The sequence below is a fragment of the Tenrec ecaudatus genome, chromosome 15, assembly GCF_050624435.1.
Source record: "Tenrec ecaudatus isolate mTenEca1 chromosome 15, mTenEca1.hap1, whole genome shotgun sequence".
Classification (NCBI taxonomy): Eukaryota; Metazoa; Chordata; class Mammalia; order Afrosoricida; family Tenrecidae; genus Tenrec; species Tenrec ecaudatus.
This window is the reverse complement of record NC_134544.1, coordinates 108,127,129-108,147,264: the sequence shown is the minus strand read 5'-3', so window position 1 is coordinate 108,147,264 and position 20,136 is coordinate 108,127,129.

Sequence of the window (20,136 nt, the reverse complement as noted above, 5' to 3'; positions counted from 1 at the left end):
TCAGTCTAAAATCTATGCTCTCAGCTATTTGGCTAGGAGAAATAGAGTGGGGCGGGCACCCAAATGCTTCATGTATAAAATCGCTAAATTTAGATAGCTTAGCTCTTATAATGTACTTACCTACATTTCCCAAGAAAGCTACAAAGACACCCATTTATCTTCTACAGGCGCGTTTTCAATTATGCTGACGTGGCTAAGTTTCCCCTAAGATGTGTAAAAAAGAAATTAACAAAAAATATTCCACATGGCTGGAATAAGGAACCTTGTGATTTTTCACTAAAAGCAAAAGTGCCTTTATGTACTTCAAAAACAGTTGGAAAGAACTGGCTATTTTTGGTCCCAAGATCATCAAACTGATAGTAGTACATCCAATAACCTGGTAGTGTTTCCTGGTGTGGAGAACCAGTTGCACACTGGTTTACCTAACCCAGAAAACCAGTCTTGTCTTCTATATTCTAAATAGTTTGGATTCTTGTCCTTTCAAATGCTGACTTTTGAAGAATTCTTCCTACTCAATCGTTTAGCAAAGATTTATTGAAAGCTTGCATTAGGGGGCTCTTATAACGGATGTAAGAATTTAAAGATGAATGAGACATAGCCGTTGTTTTCAAGAAGTCTTTCTTCATGTCCAGAGGAGAAGACAAATATGCCCCCAATTTATATTTATTTGGGGAAACGATCAAATTCACTTAAGATGCTTCATGATACTGTCTAATGCACCCCTCCAGGGGAGCTTTGGGTAAGATGTTCAATGTGAATATAACCCCCCAGAGTGCAGTATGATTGGTGTCACGGAGGTGTGCGCCATGGCTACACTGGGAGGGGGGGCAAACATACTTCACGGGAGAGGAGGTGCTCAAGTTGAACCTGGAAATAATGAGTAGCTAGACACAGCATAGAAAGACATAGCCGGGTGCAAGTTAAAGTGGTGAAAAATACCAACTCTCACTAGGTCAATCTAGAGTTAATGAAGAAGAGGAAGTGTTGGAGGGGATGAGCTTGTCAAAAGAGACAGAAAAGGCCTTGGAGGAAATATCAGTGAATTTGAACCACATGCACTGAGAGTCTGGGAAGCCTTAACGAGCTTTAAAGATGATAAGGTTTCCATTTTGAAAGTTCACTTCAGAGGTAACGTGAACGGTGGACTTATTGGGAGAAGGCGTGGAGTAGTGGGCTAACATACAAAGATATAAGTTATGAGGCTGTTGAAATGTTCCCATAGACAATGGTGAAATATGGACCTATAAACATGAGGTGCGGACTGATCCAAGCCATAAAATCCACAGTCTAAGTGACCACTTAGGTGTCAGGGATAAGAAAAGGAATCGCTAAGGCCGACCACTGTGTGGGCGGATGGTAATGAATATCACTAGAATAAGGGACTCCAATAAAGGATATCTTTGAATACACGCACGATGAGTTGGATTTTGGATCTGCAGAGTTGAAAACTAGGACCAACAAGAAAACTGACCAACAAGGAGAGAGAAAGCTGAGTCTGAGGAGAGAGAGCTCGTTCACAGAACGTAACTTAGAAACCCTCAGTGTCCAGGGGAAGATAAAAGATATTGTCATTCTGCTGCAAGCCCCCTACCTTTCCTGCAAAGTATCCTTTTCTCTGTACTGACCTCTGATGGACTTTCCTGGTGACTCAACTTTTTCAAAGCCATCCCTGGAAAGGTCTTCAGAGCCAGGTGACAAATTGAACTGCACTCACACGACCCTCTGCTGGATCATCACAACTCACGTCCCCTTCCTTGCATTCCTCTGCAGTTCTCTTTGCTGATTGCTTCTGGTTAGAGAACTTTTCCAAGCTGTGGTCCGTAATGCAGGGAAAAGACCTTCACTTGGCTTTCCCATGCTACCATTTTCAAGCCACATGATCTTGAACAAAGTCTTTAACATTTCCGAACCTCAGTTTATTGACTTTTACAAGCAACTCTAACAAGAAAAACCTGAGTAATATCGTTTTTGCAGTTTAACATATATAACATGTAGTAATAATCTAGCATTGCTCATCACTAGCTTTTAGCTGTTCAACAAAGATTAAATTTATTCATTTGTCAAATTTGTACAGAAGAATCTCTGGAAGTTGGAAGACAACATAAAGTTGCTATCAGCTAAGTTTCTCAAAGTAAAGATGAGAAAACCAGGTCCCAGAGAATGAAAAATGACAAGCCAGGTTATATAGCTAGTTAGTGAGAGTCCAGCTACTTCCTTCTCTGTGGTTTTTGAAGTTTCTAGGTCCCCATTCATCACCATGTCCTTCTGTGGGGAGATAGAAAATAAATGCCGTGTTATTTATTTATTGCTGCATAATAAATGATCATCATCTTATGGCTAAAAGCTATGGATATCCTTATCTCACAGACTTGGTAAGGCAGAAGCCCAGGCACTCCTTAGTTACCATCACCAGCAACTACATTCAAGGGGTCAACCAGACTCAACCCTTATCTGGTGACTTGTCTGGGGGACATTAATTGCCAGGCTCACTGTGGTTGCTGGCATGATTCTTTGCCTTGTGGTAGGACTGGGGTTACCATTTGCTGGCTGTCAGCTTGGAGGTTGCTCATAGTGATGAGTGGCAACTTGGTTCTTGCCATCTGGTTTTCTTGCAAGTCTTCTCACAATAGGCTAGTTTATTTCTACATCACCAGCAATGGAGTCGCTCTACCTGTTTGCTAACTAGTTGTTTGTTTTGTACACACACATATGCATGACATGGTTTACCTACACATACATACACCTGTATGTATGTGTGCTTGAGCAAACATACTTACACATGCTCACTCCCAAGGGCAGGGACTCATACCAGGCCAAGGAGATAATGAACTCCATCTTAGCTACCTGGTGCTGCTGTAACACAAATACCACAAATGAGTACTTTTGATGAACAGAGATTTATTTTCTAACAGTTCTGGAGTTGCAAAGTCAAAATCAAGGTCTTTGTCTGGTTGCTTCCTTCCTTGTAGATATCCTTTTAAAAAAATCATTTTATTGGGGGCTCATACAACTCTTATCATAATTCATACATACATCAGTCGTATAAAGCACACTTGTATATTCATTACCCCCATCATTCTCAAAACATTTGCTCTCTACATAAGCCCCTGGCATCAGCTCCTCATTTTGCCCCGGCATTCCTTGGTACTCCTCACATAAAGTCAGTCTGCTTTCATGCTGGAACCCTGGTGCTGTAGTGGGTATGCAAAGCCAGCAGTTCAAAACCACCAGCCACTCGTTCAGACAAAGACATGGCTAGGGTGCAGTATAGCTCCAATGAAACATACAACTTTCCTCTAGTTCTTTAATGCCTCCTCACCCCCCACTCCCACTATTATGACCCCAATTCTACCTTACAAATCCGGCTGGACCAGAGGATGTACACTGGTACAGATAGGAACTGTAAAACAAGGAATCCAGAACAGATAAACCCCTCAGGACCAATAATGAGAGCAAAAATACCAGGAGGGGTAGGAAAGGGGAACTTATAACCCCCTCCCTGGGGGATGGACAACAAAAAATGGGGTTAAGAGAGATGTGTAAAACATGACAAAATAATAATAATTTATAAATTATCAAGGGTTCATGAGGGAGTGGGGAGTGGGGAAGGAGGGGGCAAAACGAGGAGCTGATACCAAGGGCTCAAGTAGAAAGCAAATGTTTTGAGAATGAAGGTGGCAACAAATGTACAAATGTGCTTGACACAACGTATGTATATATGGATTGTGATAAGAGTTGTATGAGCTCCCAACAAAATGATTTAAAAAGGAAAAAAAGAGAAAGAAAGACATGGCTTTCTGTACCCATTAACAATTCCAGCCTCTGAAACTCACAGGGACAGTTCTACCCTGTCCTATAGAGTCACAATGAATTGGCGTCAACTCAATGGTAGTGAGTGAGAGAACTTTATGTTTGTGCTTGCCTTTGTATTTCAATCTAGTCTTTTATAATTAATTGTACCCACTCTTTACTTATTGATACAGTTAGGTTCCAAAGAACAGGTTATTATGCAAAATATCATTATGCAAAATTAGCGGATGACCACATTAGATTACAAAATGAATGATAACTCTATTATTCTAGAGCTGCTAAGTCATACCATACATTACTGAAAAATTACATCATTATGTAACCACCAAAGTTCATCTATGCAGAAATGACAAGCCACTGAGATCATGGGACAGACAAATTGAAACATAACTGTAACCATCACACCCAGTGCTCAGTGTTCATTATTGCTAGACCTGTGAGCTTAATGTGCAAAACAGCCAGTTTTCCAGGATGGTTGTAAATACTTAATGTCAGATAGCAATTAGCCTATCATGGAGGAGTAGGTGTGTAAGTGTATAAATGATCATGTTTAGAAACCATTCAATTTGGGCATGGTCTAATGAGCATAACAAATAAGATGATTTCCAAACAGGACTATAACGACCTGTATCAGGATTAGGTTTCCAATGCACATGTGTGGAGCGCACACTCGGACCCATCATAGCAGCCACCTTAAAATTCTGACTGTGACAGAGGCCAAGATGGTTTGCACTGGAAGAGGGTCACAGTCCGGCTCTCTGCCTTCTCTAAGCCCCATCCAGCCAGCTACCCCACCTTCAGGAGAGGTGGCTCTGGGAGGACTCTGGAATGACTGTGGGACCTTATACCCTTACACAGATGTCTTTGGGAAGTGCTGTCAGTCTCATGGTCATATCAAAGGACATCGTTTTGGAGAAGGGAGAGAGAGAGAGAGAATGTGGGAAAGAGGAGGTAGTCCTTGGAGCATATCCAGACACGCTGTCCACCCATTCTTGCATTCTCTGAAGTGGGTTTCTCCTGAACCGTTGGAATACTTTGTGACAGGAGTCATGCTGCCTCTTTCTTAAAAATCCATCTTCTCCACCTGAGGCAAAATAAATATTTGCCCATATCTAGGACTAGTCTCAGCCTTGGGAAATGCCCGTGTCTTCTCCATCGAGCTATCCAAGCCCACTGGGGATGGCTACAAAGAGGAAGGCATTCTGCTTAAATCCTATGGAAACTGAGAAAGCAGAGAGGCCGCATTCTTTGCCGATGGTGTCTCCTGCCACTGCCAGCTGACAAGTCTTCTTGGACTTTCCCCAGACCATGCACACTTCACCTGCCCCGGTAAAGATGACCAGCCTTGGGAAGCCTATACAGGGTTGCTATAATTCAGAATCGACTCAATGGTGGAGACTTCCATTTGCTGTGGGCGTGCTCAGCCTTCAGACTCCAGGTAACTCAAACATGTTAGCCCCTAACAAGGTCCACTGCCATAATCTTGTCATGGGGTTCCCCTGCCCCTCGGCCCATTGTGGATTGAGTTGCATTTGAAAACAGGATGCGGTTGAAATCCTAACCCATCCCTTTACCTGTCAACATGACCCTTTTTTGAAGTAGGGGGCTTTTTTGTTATGCTAATAAACCACAATGGTGTACAATGATTCTAATCCTAATACCATTTGAATTATATCAAGAACCCAGTAGGTCTAGAGACTCACACAGAAGGAAGGCATTCAGCAAGAAACACCCAAGAATGAGAAGGAACACCTGGGCGTACTCTCTGGAAACTGGGAGAGAGACCCATCGAAGGAAAAGAAATGTCTGAGATCCAGTTTGAAAGTTGGGCCTCCAGAACTATGAGAAAAGAAAGATTTGCTATGTGTTTGCTTTTACCCCGCCCACCCCAAACTTAAGATCTGTTTCTGAAAGCAGCCATTTGTGGTATACATGCTATGACAACATTATTTAACTAAGGCACCACTCCACAAAAAATTCCCTCCATGTACCCCATAGAAGTATAATGCTCTCCCCCAAAGCCCATCTGAGATCCCACTGACAACCCACAAGAACTTATCCGCTGCAATTTAGACCTCTTGTGGCAAATGCTGGAGCCCCAGTGGCATACCGGTACTACATTAGGCTGCTAACCACAAGGTCAGCAGTTCAAAGCCACCAGCCACTCTGCAAAAGAAAAACAAAGCTCTCTGCTCCTGCAATGAATTATAGCCTCAGAAACCCAAAGAGGCAGTTCTTTGTATGATAGGTTGCCATGCGTTGGAATTGACCTAATTAAAGTGGGCTTGGAGCATTTGCTCATTGAAAAGTGATATCTGTTTCAGACAATTTATCGGGTTCTATATTGCCTTGTCAGAAGCCCCGATGGCATCATGGGTTAGAAGTTGGGCTGCTAAAGAAAAGGTCAGCAATGTGAAACCATCAGCTGCTCCACAGGTTACAGATGAGGCTTTCAACTCGCATAAAGATTTCCAGTCTCAGGAACCCACAGGGCATTTCTACTTTGTCTAATAGGGTTGCCATAGGACACTGTGAGTCCGAATTGACTCAAGAGTGACTTTGATTTTTTTGTTGTTGTTGTTTTATGTTGCATTACTATTATTTGATTATTTCATGGTATGCCTGATTTCTCTAGAAGATTTTTGATCTCTTAAAGATAAGCTGTATACTGCATAGTTTCCCATTTTTATTCCCCACCCCACCCCCAGTGGTTAAAATTTTGGGCTTTGGAGCTAGGAAGACCTATATTTTAATTACAGGTTCACCATTTTATACTTTGATGAATCTACTGTGATACTTGTTTTTTTTAATATTTAAACGAGGATTTAAAACTATTTTATATGGCTGCTAAGAGTCAAATGATTAGATGTTAGACCACTAGCCAAAAGGTTGGGAGTTCAAACCCACTCCGGAGTGCCTCCAAAGACAGGATTGACAATCTGCTTCTAAAGAATTACAGAGCCTTGAAAGCTTGATTGAGCGGTTCTGCTCTGCACACATAGGGTGGCCATGACTCAGAATGAACTCCATGGCAACTAACAACAACAACAGTGTTGTGAGAAGACAGAAAAAATATATATACAGGGGAGTACCTGCCCCAATGGATATTTTTTCAAAGCTATGTATTTCAATTTTCTTACAAAGCAACTTTGAAAAGACTCTCCATTTCAAACTCATCTGTTTGGAGGGCTGACAGCACCTCCCCAGCTTTTGTCTTCATCTCCTCTACATCCTCAAATCGCTTTCCATTAATTCCCCTCTTCGGTCACAGAAACCAAACGAAGCTGCACAAAGCAAGGTCAGGTGAGTAAGTTGCATGGGACAAGAGAAGTATGCAGTATTTTGCCATCCTATCTTAGGGCAAGCATGGAGATCACTGCGTGAGCAGGTGCATTGCCATTGTGGCAAAACCAGGCCCCTACCACAAATCAGACCCTTTTGGTCGCACACCGTTACGCAATCTTTTCAGAACTTCTAAATAGAAAGTCTGATTCCCCTGGTGGAATGAACTCCAAATGCACTATGCCCCTCACATAAAAAAACAAAAACAAAAACAAAAACCCAAAGGAGCTGTGTCTTCATCTTTGATGAGCTTGTTTTGGGCGAATGATGATGGCGTCTTCCACTGGTTTGATTGATGCTTGCTTTTGAGCACCATATCTCATTACCAGTAATGACCTTGCTTTAAAAAAGTCAGCGTTACTTCAGAGCTGTTCTTTCAAAACATAGCACCTTTGCACTGGACCCTTCTTTTGCTGGTCAGTCAGAACCTGAGGCACAAATTTCGCAATGACCCCTTTCATTCTCAAAACCGCCATTGCAATTCACTGAACTAAGCTCCAAGAAAATCCAGATAACTTCCCCTTCTCGTCAGTGGTCTATTGTTGGTCTTTGAGCAAGTGTACAGATTTGTCGGCATTTTCATCTATTCAGGAAGTTGACAGATGTCCAGAATTAGGCTTGTCATTAATCAACATTTCACCATTTTTGAAACAAGAAAACCTCTCATACACGTGCACACTTGAGTTTTTCTCATGGTGTTCTCTGTGTAAGTGGTGTTCAACATCACAACAGTTTCTGTGGCATTTTTCCAGAGCAGGAAACAAAATTTCACAGTCACACGCTATTCTCTTAAATCAGCCATCACAAAAAATGAGATTTAGGCAAAATTGCTTTCACGAAAAAATTCACTGTTACCAGAGAGAGAAACTTTCCAGGCGACGGCACTGGTTGCACTAACTTAAAGCGTGATGCTCACCTAGCAGGAAAAATGCATACTACTAAAGCTCTATGCACGGGAGATTTTTTAGGGGTGGGGGGAAGGGAGTACCCCCTCATATGTAAAGAAGGTAGCATATATATATATGGCACATAGCACTTAATTCATTAAAGATGATACCGGGCCCTAACTTGCAGATAAATGATCATTTCTTTCTACCCAGCAAAAAGGAATTGAGACTCCCCTGACCTTGGTGTTGTGCATTGATGTTGGAGAAACTTTAAGAAGCAAATCGAGTGTTCTCTTATGAACAATAGTAGCTACTGAGACTCCAAGGGGTTTGAAGAGTTTATACCAGATGCCCTACAATATACCCAAAGAGATGACAAGTGTTGTTGCCATTGCTGATTTTAATATAGGCAACTATTTCATTTAAAAGGGAGGGGGGAGTGGGGAGGGAGGGGGGAAATGAGCAGCAGATAGAAGAAGAAGACAAATATTTTGAGAATGATGATGGCAACAAATGTACATATGTTCTTAACACAATGGATGTATGTATGGATAAGAATTGTATGAGTTCCCAATAAAGTGATTTTTTAAAAGAATTGAAAACACATGAAAAAGTAAAAAGGTTAATATTTTAAAAAAAGCAAAGGATAAGCCTTAAATGTCAACCTAACTGCATTTATACTGGTTCCCTTTCCAAAGCACTCTATTTGATAGCAAGGCTTTCACATCCCTGGCCAATGATCAGAGAATTCTCTAGAAGCTTACTCATATTCCAAGTGGGGAGCCTGAAATGGAATCTGAGGTTTCATTCTCATCCCTGTTGTTGTTGCTAGGTGCCATTGAGTCCATTCTGACTCATATTGTGTTAGGCTGAGTGGACTACAGAAACAAATCCAGTGATACAGATATGTGTGTAAGAGAGAGCTTTACATCGAGAAGTAATTATAAATGTCCCAGCCCATCCAACTCATGTTTGTAAGTCCAATTCTAGTCCATATGTCCCTCGTCAGACTCACACAGTCACATGCAATGATGCAGAATACAGGAAGATGACTGGCTGGTGGGTACAAAGTCTTGTGGATCCAATGGCCCTGGACACATCTCCAGTGCTCTCAACAACCAGGGTCAGCCAATAAGAAGGTGAGGTGGAGAAAGAGAAGGAGAGGTTCCAAGATCTCTTCTTATAAGAAGGCCATTCCCACAGGAGGCACCATCAGAAGGCCATGCCCACAGGAGGCACCTGATTGACAGGTTAAATTCCACCCCTACACTTTTATAATCTTTAAGTTGGCATGAAATTGTTTACCTTCTGAAAACTGAAGCCTTAGCATTTACACTCAATATTGTTCCCTGCTTGGGATTGGATTACTCTTGGGTATTAATGCTTACAATTCTTGGATCAGACAGGCTGGTTTGTTCTCCCTTTTGACCCATGTTAAATTTGTTCTAGCTTTTTATTATTTTCTGTTGTCTCTTCATCTAAGAATTTTCGATGTTGTATTTTGTGGTTGCTGTTGGGTTTTTGTTGTCATTTGGTTCTAATTTGGGGTTTGAGTTTTGTTTTTTTCTATAATTTTCAGTATAGGAAATGTAGGATGGGTAAATCTGTAGCAAAAGTAACTGGATTAATTGTTTTCTGTCCTAAAACAGGATAGGATGGTGGGAAAAGGGAAACTAATGATAACAAATCAAAAAAAAGAAAACGTTCTAAAATCGAGTGTGGCAATGATCACACAACTCTTTTGAATATGTTCAAATAACTGAGTTGTATGAGATGTGAATCATATGTCAGTTAAAATGTTAAACTTTTTAAACAAACAAACAAAATGTTCCAGTGTTTTCAGTCTGTACTGTGTGTGTTAAGTTTCCTGGGAGTTCTGTAGGGTTCCCAGCAACTGGCTGCTGCTACTCCCTTTCTGCTGCTCTACGTGGTCTCTGTTGACAGGCAGTGGACCTGGGCATTGCCTCTGAAGAACAGGCGAGCAGATGGTGCTGTGTGCATGAATAGTTCAAGACAGGCTGTATGGATACCTTTCCATTCGGCCATCCACAGAGGCAGAGGCAGGGAGTGGCAGGGAAACAGGGATTGCTTCTCTTTCAATGTCTCCATCTCTTCCCCAAGTCCTTCCCCTCCTCACCCCACCCTGTGCCATGTGCACTCCTCATATGGGTCCCAAATCAAACGCCACCCAAAGTACCACACGGACCCTAATCGAAGGCGAGGAATAATGTAGGAAGTTCCTGGAAACAGCTGAGTTGAGTGTCTTCTTCTCTTGGTAGGTGGTCCCTAACCCCTATAAAAACCTTCTCCACCTGGAGGCCTTTGGTCATCCTGATAAGATTCTGCAGCACTAAGCAGTTTTTTTGTTTTGTTTTTAAAAAGGAGCCTTGGGAAAACAGACTTGAAGTCAGGGTATAAATGTTCGCGTGTGATATTTATGCTTGCTTGTAAGCCTTTAGGGAGATCAAGGGCTTTTTCTGCCCCTTTTTGATGGTGGCTTCATAAACCTGAACCCTTTATCATTCATCCCTACCAGAGTAAAATTGCAAATGGTAGAATTCATTGGTTTTTCCTCCCATAGAATGCAAAGTGCCTCGATTATTGAAATAAAATACCAAATGATGAAAATCACAAGGAAACATGAGATTTCTTTGTTGAAAGGCTTCCACGGAGCCAGGTAGTCTAGTGGCCAGAGGAAAAATCAAATGCTTCCAAGGAAAGAGACTCCATCCCATCACATGTCTAATCCACCATCACATGTCCCAGGCATTTCGCCTTGGCATTCGATGGTGCTCTGATTTACAGTGGTAGTCTTAATCGCGCTGCCCTCTGTTTGAAGAATCAAAAAACTTTCCAGCCTCCTTTTTAAAAAACTGTGGGTGTGTTTTGATAAATACTTATGAGGACTTTGCTTTGTCCCTTCCTTTACAGATGAAGAAATTCCGCTTGGTGATTTCTCAGCCGCAATCTGTCGTTGCTGCCATTGTGTGGTTAGCTGTGACTGCACTGGTCCTGGACACGCCATGCGCATTGGAACCAAGTGCTGCTCAGTCCTATTTCCTCTCCCTAATCAGTCGTGGAGAGGCCATTGTTCGTGGTGATTTCATTGGCTGATTCTTAGAAAGTGGATTGCTAGAGCTGCCTTCCTAGTCTGCCTTATTCTGCAATCTCTTCTGGAATCAGTTCAGCCCCAGAACTACACAGAGGCTCACTGACAGATGGTGGTGGGGGTGACTGAACCTGAGGTTCATGAGCCAGAAAGTAAACCTGGGTCGCTGTCAGGGGAAGCCAGGCCCTAACACATCATTACGGGTCCGGTAGGCGCAATTGTACAGCGATAAGTAAAGATCATAGCAAAGTTATAGAGAGCATGAGAGATAGAGGTGAAGTATTGAAGTAAATGGGGTCAGACAATGATTCATGGTAGCATGCTCACCTCAGCTCCGCTTGATGGTCCACGTGGAGAGAGCGAGAGCAAGAGCGAGAGCGAGAGCGAGAGCGAGAGCGAGAGCGAGAGAGAGAGAGAGAGAGAGAGAGAGAGAGAGAGTTTAATGCTAGCCCAGGCCCCTTTTATCTTCTCTGGGGACAAGCAAGCCCCCTAATTACAGGTGAGGACATACGTCAATGGAAGGGGATGTCCTATAGGTAATACAGTAATGAGAGGGGGGTGGTCTAGGGACATACACGCAATAGGAAGGGGAGGGATTGGGGTTATACATGTGACAAGATGGGCAGATCCTAAGTTTGACCTATTCCCTAGATCTCCATAGGAACCATTGTCAGTAGGGTGTAAACCCCACCTACTGGAACCAAATAGATGTCTGCAGGTGTCTGTTGTCTTTTACAACAGGGAGTGGGGCCCACTGCAGTCTGGCAACTGGGAGGATGGCTGTGAGCCTCCCCCCACAGGTCGCTCTCACACTAAAGGTGAATATTCCACCACTGACCCCCCACCCACTGCCTCCCTAGACTTCTCTTCACAAACAAAAGAGCAAAAGCAAAACAGTACAACTGTTACTAATAAGTAACTAATAAGTCAATTCCTTTTATATAAAAATATAAAAAGTCGGCTCCCTAATAAGTCAATTCTAATAAGTCAATTCTGGCCTAAGGCAACCCTAGATGAAAGAGTAGCATACCGCATAGAGTAATCTTTACAGAAGCAGACTGGCACATCCTTCTTGCAGAAAGTGGATGGGGAATTTGAACCCAACCTTTCTGATAGCTGCCAAGCACTTAACCACTGCACCACCAGGGTTCCCTCACCTGTCTATGTCAGAAAGTGACAAATAAATTAAAAAAAAGAGGCACAAGCAAGCACAGAAGTGGGGAGGTAGATGCTGAATGAGGATCACCACCAAAGCACTGATCAAAGCCCAGGACCACTTACTAACTCCCCCTCTCTTCAAGCAGGATCCAGCTTGTAGCAGCCCGCTCTAAGACTTCTAAGGCTGTAATCTCGAAGCAGACACCCTCATCTTTCTCTGCCAGAGGGACTCCGACATCAGCCTTGCAGTCAACAGTCCAGCACTTAGCTTACAGCACCAACAAGGCGCCAGGACCATCCTGCCACAGAAGAGGACACAATGAAGACCCTGAGTTGGACTTTTAGCTTCCAGACTTGTGTGTGTGAGAGGGGAAAGTGTTCTTGGAAACTATTTGTTTGTAGTGTTTGGACTATAAGAACACTGGGAAGCTAACACAGAAAATTCCAACTTGGGAGAATTTGCAAATAGAATAGGTATTATAAAATATGAAGGTGTTATTGTTAACTACCAGCCCCAACCCATTCCACATGCTATCTGCCTTTTTGTAGAGATCTGGTGAAATACATACAGATGCATGTACCTTTGATGAATGTCAAATTTTAAATTGTTCCTGTATTAAGTGATGCATGGAAAAATGTGTGGGAGAGGTATTAAGTGATGCACAGAAAAATGCTTGGGAGAGGTATATTGTTCTTCAACATTAGACCATGTAGTTAGCACATTGGATGACTTCAGTGAATTTACTTTTTATTTACCATTATAGTCTTCCCCACTGCCGAGGTCAATCCAAAATTCACTTCCCCAAGTTGATTCTGATCCAAGACAACCCTATAGGACAAGTAGAACTCTTCATAGGAGTAGAACGTCTCATCTTTCTTTCTTGGAGTGGCTGGTGGTTTCAAACTGCTGACCATGAGGTTAGGAGCCCAAGGTGCAATCACTATGCCACCAGGGATCCTCAGTCACAGAGGTAAGAGCTGCTCAAAGTCACCTTCCCCTTTCACATCTTCTCAATCTACTTCCCTTCTGCCATGGTTTGTTTATGGTAATTTAGGTTTCAAAGCATTCTTCGCTTGTTGTCGTCAAAAATGCCTTTTCTAAATTGAAATGCTTAAGGGAGCCAAGAGCACTAATGCTTCCAAATTTACATCTGGGTAACAGATTTGCTACAAAGTAGGAATACTGGAGAGTGAATTTAATTTTCAGAATTTTTACAAAGAGTTATTTCCTCAGGGTCTCATCCAGTGACTTCCATCATCAGGAACAGATGGTCTACTATAAGGATCATCAGGAAGTTTCAGAAACATGATAAAAGGTTTATCTTCCTTAATATTTTTCTTTTTGATTTGGCGTCTGAAGACTAGACTATGTCATGTGCCCATCTTTTCTCTCTCCTCTCTCTTTGGAAGATTCTGGTAAAATGATGTTTAGGGAGGTTGCTGCATTGTCTTTTGTATAAAAGGAATATTTCAGCTTCTAAGAGTACATATGGGTCCTCTTTTTATGACTAGGTCCCTGGATGTACTGTGAGGGTGTCCTGGATGTTTCTGCAATTGGTACTAACCTAAAGGTGGGTATTTCAAACCTACCAAGGAGTCCCAGGGAAGAAAGGTCTTATGATCTGCTTTCAAAAAGATTACAGCAACCACAGCAGCAAAAATAAAAACATGTCGAACAATTCTGCGTTGTAGCACATGGGGGAGCCAGGAAGAGTCTGAACTGACTCAACGGCCATGAGTTTCCTTTTCCTTAGTTTCGTCTTTAAATATTGGATTGCTAATCATCAGGTCAGTAGTTCTAACACACCAGCAGTTCCTGGGGAGAAATATGAGGCTGTCTGCCTCTTAAAGATTTACAGTTGCAGGTCTAAATATAGGCATGTGCACATGTAAATATATTTACATATGATGATGGGGAAATAGATCTATGTACATATATTTATAGGCTTAGTATTAAGGTTGCAGATGGACATTGGGTCTCCATTCAAGTACTCCCTCAATGCAAGAACACTGTTCTATTAACCTGGCATTCCATGATGCCCACCTCCCCGACACAATCGCTGAAGACAAAGCAGGTACATGGCAAATGTGGTGAAGAAGGCTGATGGTGCCCAGTTATCAAAAGATATAGCATCTGGAGTATTAAAGGCTAGATGGTAAACAAGCGGCATATAGCTCAGAAGCAACAAAACCCACATAGAAAAGCATACCAGCCTGTGTGATCACGAGGTGCCAAAAGGATCAGTTATCAGGCATCAGAAAACAAAAATTCATATCATTGTGTGCTCACTTCTCAGATAGGATCGCTGTAAACAAATGGGTACATAAGCAAATGTAGTGAAGAAAGCTGATGGTGCCCCACTATCAAAAGATATAGTGTCTGGGATCTTAAAAGCTTGAAAGTAAACAAGCGACCATCTAGTTCAGTAGCAACAAGCCCACATGGAAGAAGCACACAAGCCTGTGTGATCATGAGGTGTCAAAGAGATCAGGTATCAGACATCAAAGAAAAAAATAATCCTATCATTGAGAATGAGAGGCAGTGAGGAGTGGGTACCCAAAACTCATCTGTAGACAACCCCCTTACAGAAGTGTCACAGGGAGGAGACAGTCAGGGTGCGATGTAGCAATGATGAACCATACAACTTTTCTCTAGCTCTTAAATACTTACTCCCCTCACTATCGTGATCCCAATTCTACCTTACAAATCTGGCTAGACCAGAGGATGTACACTGGTACAGATAGGAACTTAAAACACAGGTAATCCAAGATAGATGAACCCTTCTAGACCAGTGGTGAGAGTGGCGATACGAGGAGGGTGGAGGGACGGTGGGGGAGGAAAGGCGAACCAATTACAAGGATCTACATATAAACCTCTCCCTGGGGGATGGACAACAGAAAAGTGGATGAAGGGAGACAATGGACAGTGTAAGACATGACAAAATAGTCATAGTTTATAAATGATCAAGGGTTCATGATGGAGGGGGAGTGGGAAGGGAGTGGAAAATGAGGAGCTGATACCAAGGGCTCAAGTAGAAAAAAATGTTTTGAGAATGATGATGGCAACAAATGTACAAATGTGCTTGACACAATTGGATGCATGTATGGATTATGATAAGAGTTGTATGAGCCCCCAGTATAACAGTTTAAAAAAATATTTATAGCATTGGAACCCCTATGGAACAGTTCCGCTCTGCCATAAAGGATCGTTTACTGTGAGTAGGAATTGACTTTGTGGCAGTAGGTTTGGTCTTTAAATATCTGTAGATCATAAATATGATACTTTAAAAATAGGATTCCTTTCTGTTTGGAATACTAATATGTCTTATGTGAAGCAACTGATATGTAGACAATTATAGAAGAAGAACCCAAATCTAACCATCCTGACCCAGAGTTGAGACCAGAATTGCCCTTTATACCTGTCATACCCCTGACATTTAAACAGGAGCAGTTAGTCCAGAGTCCCTGAGCTGTTCCCGGCCCTGGTTGGCAGCAAAGGGTGACATTTAATAAAAAACGTGTCTGGCTACATGATGTGTGCTAAATGATTAAAAAGAAAAAGACTTTGAAATACAAATCAAGTTTAAACCATCTTCATAATAGAGAAATGTTTCCCTACCTCAGCATGCCAGTTCCTTTTGAGGAAGAGGCATTTATTTACAGGAAGTGATAAATGTTCAAATGTTTCGCTGGATCTGGAGGCTGAATATTCTTCCCTGGAAAGCAGTGTGCACGTTTCCCCCTCTTTTCTTGAAATGTAAATATATTACGGTTACAATTTGTTTGGAGCATCTATGCCCACTGTAATTGACACACACCGTGTCACTTCTCTCTTTCATCCTATGCGGTTCCTACAGCTCTTGCAAGGATGGGGACAGGATTCGGGGAAAGAGATGACTGTACAGACATGAGTGTAAACTCCCTTCAAGTACAGAGTGACTCACATGTTCTGTGACATGAGTCACTCCCCAGCGAAGCTGGAGTTGTTAGCTACAAGGTGCCCGTGTTTATTCAGAAGGCAGATGGAAACAGAGGCATCGACAAAGGCTGAAGAGCTAGCTGTGAGCCAGAAGCTGCAGGGAATTTACTCCATTAGGGCAAGTCAGGGCTTGGTCACCTTTTCTCAATGGGTATTGCCTCTCAGAGTATTCTGATCCTTAAGACAAAACACTGCTAATACATATTTAATTATAGATGGACATATTGTGATGAGAATACACTACAAAAGCTTATACCACCTCAAGAGTTTCTACAGGTACATTCAGCCACATTGATTACATTAAGTTGTGCAACCACTTTCAATGAGCTTCTCCCAGTCATCTTACCAGCCTTCTTAGCAAAGAAAAGAGGCCTGATGGGCTCGTGGATAGATATCAACAGGTTCAAAAACACCAGCATCTCCAAGGAGGGAATTTCAGGCTTTGTACTCCCTAAAGGGATTTGTTCTGTTGTGCATAGGATTGCTATGGGTCGGAACCAACTCTATGGCCCCTAACAACACCAATGACAACAACAAAAAGATACAGCCACAGACATCCCAAGGGTCAATTCTGTTCAGCTTATGGGGTCACTATGAGTCTGAATCAACTCAGCAGCAGTAAGTTTGGTTTTCTTAACAAAGATTCCTTTTTTATCCCTTCCTTCCATTTCTGACAATCACTAACAATCTTTGATTTCTATACATGATTGATTTCTTTTAAGTGAGAACATAGAGTATTTGTCCTTTTGTGATGTCTTCAAGATTCATTGTTGTGATAGGTAGGGTTATTGGGCAAACCTGGCCAATAGGAACATGTGGGCTTAATAAGGTCACAGTTTGATTGGAGGGCAAAGAGAGAAATGGCTCAGCAAGGCCTCCTCCCCTCTCTCTTGCTTTCTGTTGATCGGACCAGCATTCGTGTGCTTTAGTTCTCTGCCTCAACTTGTGAGCTACACTACCTGTGGGACATCATCCCGTGGATCCTGTTGCGAGAGCTTGAGGTTCCTTCGTGGATCGTGTCACTGGGGCTTAAGGCTCCTTTGAGACCTGCTTTGCCATGCTGCTGGTGGGTACATCATTTGAGCTTGAGGCTGGCAGATCCTTTCGCCTTGCATTGCTTGCATTTGATACCTCATCCTGGCCTGCTTTGCTAAGCTCCTGAGCTGCTGACAGTTGATGACCTGCCCTGCTCTTGGCTGCCTCTGTAGTTTGACTGCCTGCGTTTCCCTTGGGAAAGCTCAACTGTCTGCTTCTTTGTCCTTGCCCCCAGCAGCCTTCAGGAGTTGAAGGACTTCCAGTATATTAACGGTTTCATGGAAGTGAGTTGAACTGAGCCCTCTGTACTGCTAGGTGGACTAATTAGCTGTTATATTGCTTCATGCTGTACATATCTGTCCATATGTGTGTGTGTGTGATTATAAGTGTCCTGGTTCTATTTCTCCATTATGAAGTGTATTGCATCAGGTCTTACTTTCTCTTTATGAGTGAGTAATAGTCCATTGTAGCTATGTACCAATTTCTGTTTCTTCATGGGCATGTTGTTTCCACTTCCTGGCTGTTGTGAATAGTGCGGCAAAGAACACTGCTGTGCAGGTGTTTATTGCAATCCTTCTATTCATTGCTTGTGTCATTGAGATTGAGGAGTCATATGTTATTGTTTTTGTTCTATCGCCTGCCATCACGTCAGTTCTTACTCATAATGACTACATGTACGACAGAATTAGACACCGTGTCTTAGTCTATTGTGACCCCAATTATTTATCTAGTGAAGTTCCCACTTTTCACTGGCCCTTCTCCATGTTCAAAGTATTTAAGAGGTCATTTTTCTATCCTCTCTTCTAAGGAGTATTCTCGTAGGACTTCTTCGAATAATTGTTTGTTCCTCTGGCAGTCCCTGGGTATAGTCTATATTCTTCACCAGCACCATAATCCTAAGGCATCCATTTTTCTTTATTCTAACATCCATTGTCCGGGTTTTGCATGAATATGAAGTGATTAATAAAAATCACAATATAGGTCAGGCACATCCTACTTCTCAAAATGACTTTGCTTTTGGACATTTTAAGGAAGTCTTTTAAGGCCGATCAACCCAGTGCAGTATGCAGCATTTGATTTCTTGACTACTCCGTCCATGGTCATTGATTGTGGATGCAAATGAAATAAAACCCTGAACGATTTTCATATTTTCTCCATTTATCATAATGTTGTTATTGGTCCATTTAAGAAGTGGTCTTTTTACAAAATATATTGAAGTGTACTCCATACTAAAGACTGTAGCATTTGATCTTTCTCAGTTAGTTGATATTGTCTTCACTTTCAGCAAGCAAGGTTGTGTTACATGCATATTACAGCATGTTTATGAGTCTTCCACCAATCATAATGCCAAATTTTCATACAATTCACCTTCTTGGATTACTTACTTAGCATACAGATTGAATAATTAGGGTGAAAAAATACATCCCTGACATACGCTTTTCCTGATTTTAAACCACACAGTGTTCTTTTGTTCTGTTTGAATAGTTGCCTCTGAGTCTGTGTACAGGTATGACATGAACACAATGAAGTGTTCTTGAATTTCCATATAATATAGCATTGTTAATAGTATTGACTTAAAGAACTGATCAAGAAAGACAGTTAATAGGCAAAAGGGAAATGAGAAAAATTAATTAGAAACCCTTTCGGTAAATTATTGATAGAATAAAACAGGAAAAGAGATAAAATGGGGAATGCTCAAGGGAAGGGAGCTCTCGCATTTGGTGATATGGATGCACATAATAACCATATTCATTATTCATGGTCTACAAAAGAGTAGAGAGTAGTTGTACTACAAGAAAGTTAGTCAAGATTTGGTGCAATAATTCTGCACTGATGTTTGCTCATTAATCAGCTGGTTGTTGGTTTTTTTTTTTTCAATTTCCTGGGAAGAATGAAACTTTGCTTTCTTATTGCAAGAATGTACTGAGCCCTGATTTATCCATTGTAAATAGGATCACCAAACTAGAAATGTCCTCTAGCTCCCTAAAAACAGTTCCTATTCCAGTCATGTATTACAAAGTGTTTGGGACTATGAAGAAAACTCAAGAGTGTCCCTGTGTTAATTCCTCAGAACCTACAGTTATCCCCACTAGACCCCCTTGCACATACTCCAGTTTTCGTTTCTACATGCTCCCCTGCTCAACACACTTCTCCTATATCTGTCTTTACATCCTTGGTGCCTCTCCAAGAATAATGCCCCCACACAGCTTTAGCAAACTTAGTTTTGTTTCTAGTAACATCCAAAGCTCTCTGGTTTGCCTTGAGGAAACCAGGACTGTTTCTCATGAATGAGAAGTGCTAAGTCTTATTGTTGGTCCTTCTAACACTAATGAGTCACTCTTGTTAGAACCACTGTGTCTTCAATTTCCACTTAACCACTTACATCTGATTTAGATCGTCAATTCACCCTGTTCATGGTATTCATCAATGATGACTTAAAAGTCACCGTGCCTCATCTAAGTGTTGCTGTTGTTATTTTCCCTTGTGTCAGCCCTGACTCATGGATTGGTCTACGTAACAAAATGTCATCTTCAGAATTATTGGAATGTTTGGGTCTACTGTTGTAACTGTATTGTCAATCCATCTCATTGCTGATTTGAGCTGGCCCTCTACCAAACATGATGTATTTTCTTCCTTATTCATATTTCTCAAAAATATATATATATATGGAAAAAAACCTTTTAGGCCCAAAGGCTTAGTTCTTTAATTGTGCTGTTGGGCCAAGCATAGTCAACATTGGCAGAGCTATTGAGAATGAACTTTAAACCCTCTTGTATTATCCAATCACCCAATGTTTCTAAGGAAGGCAAGAGATC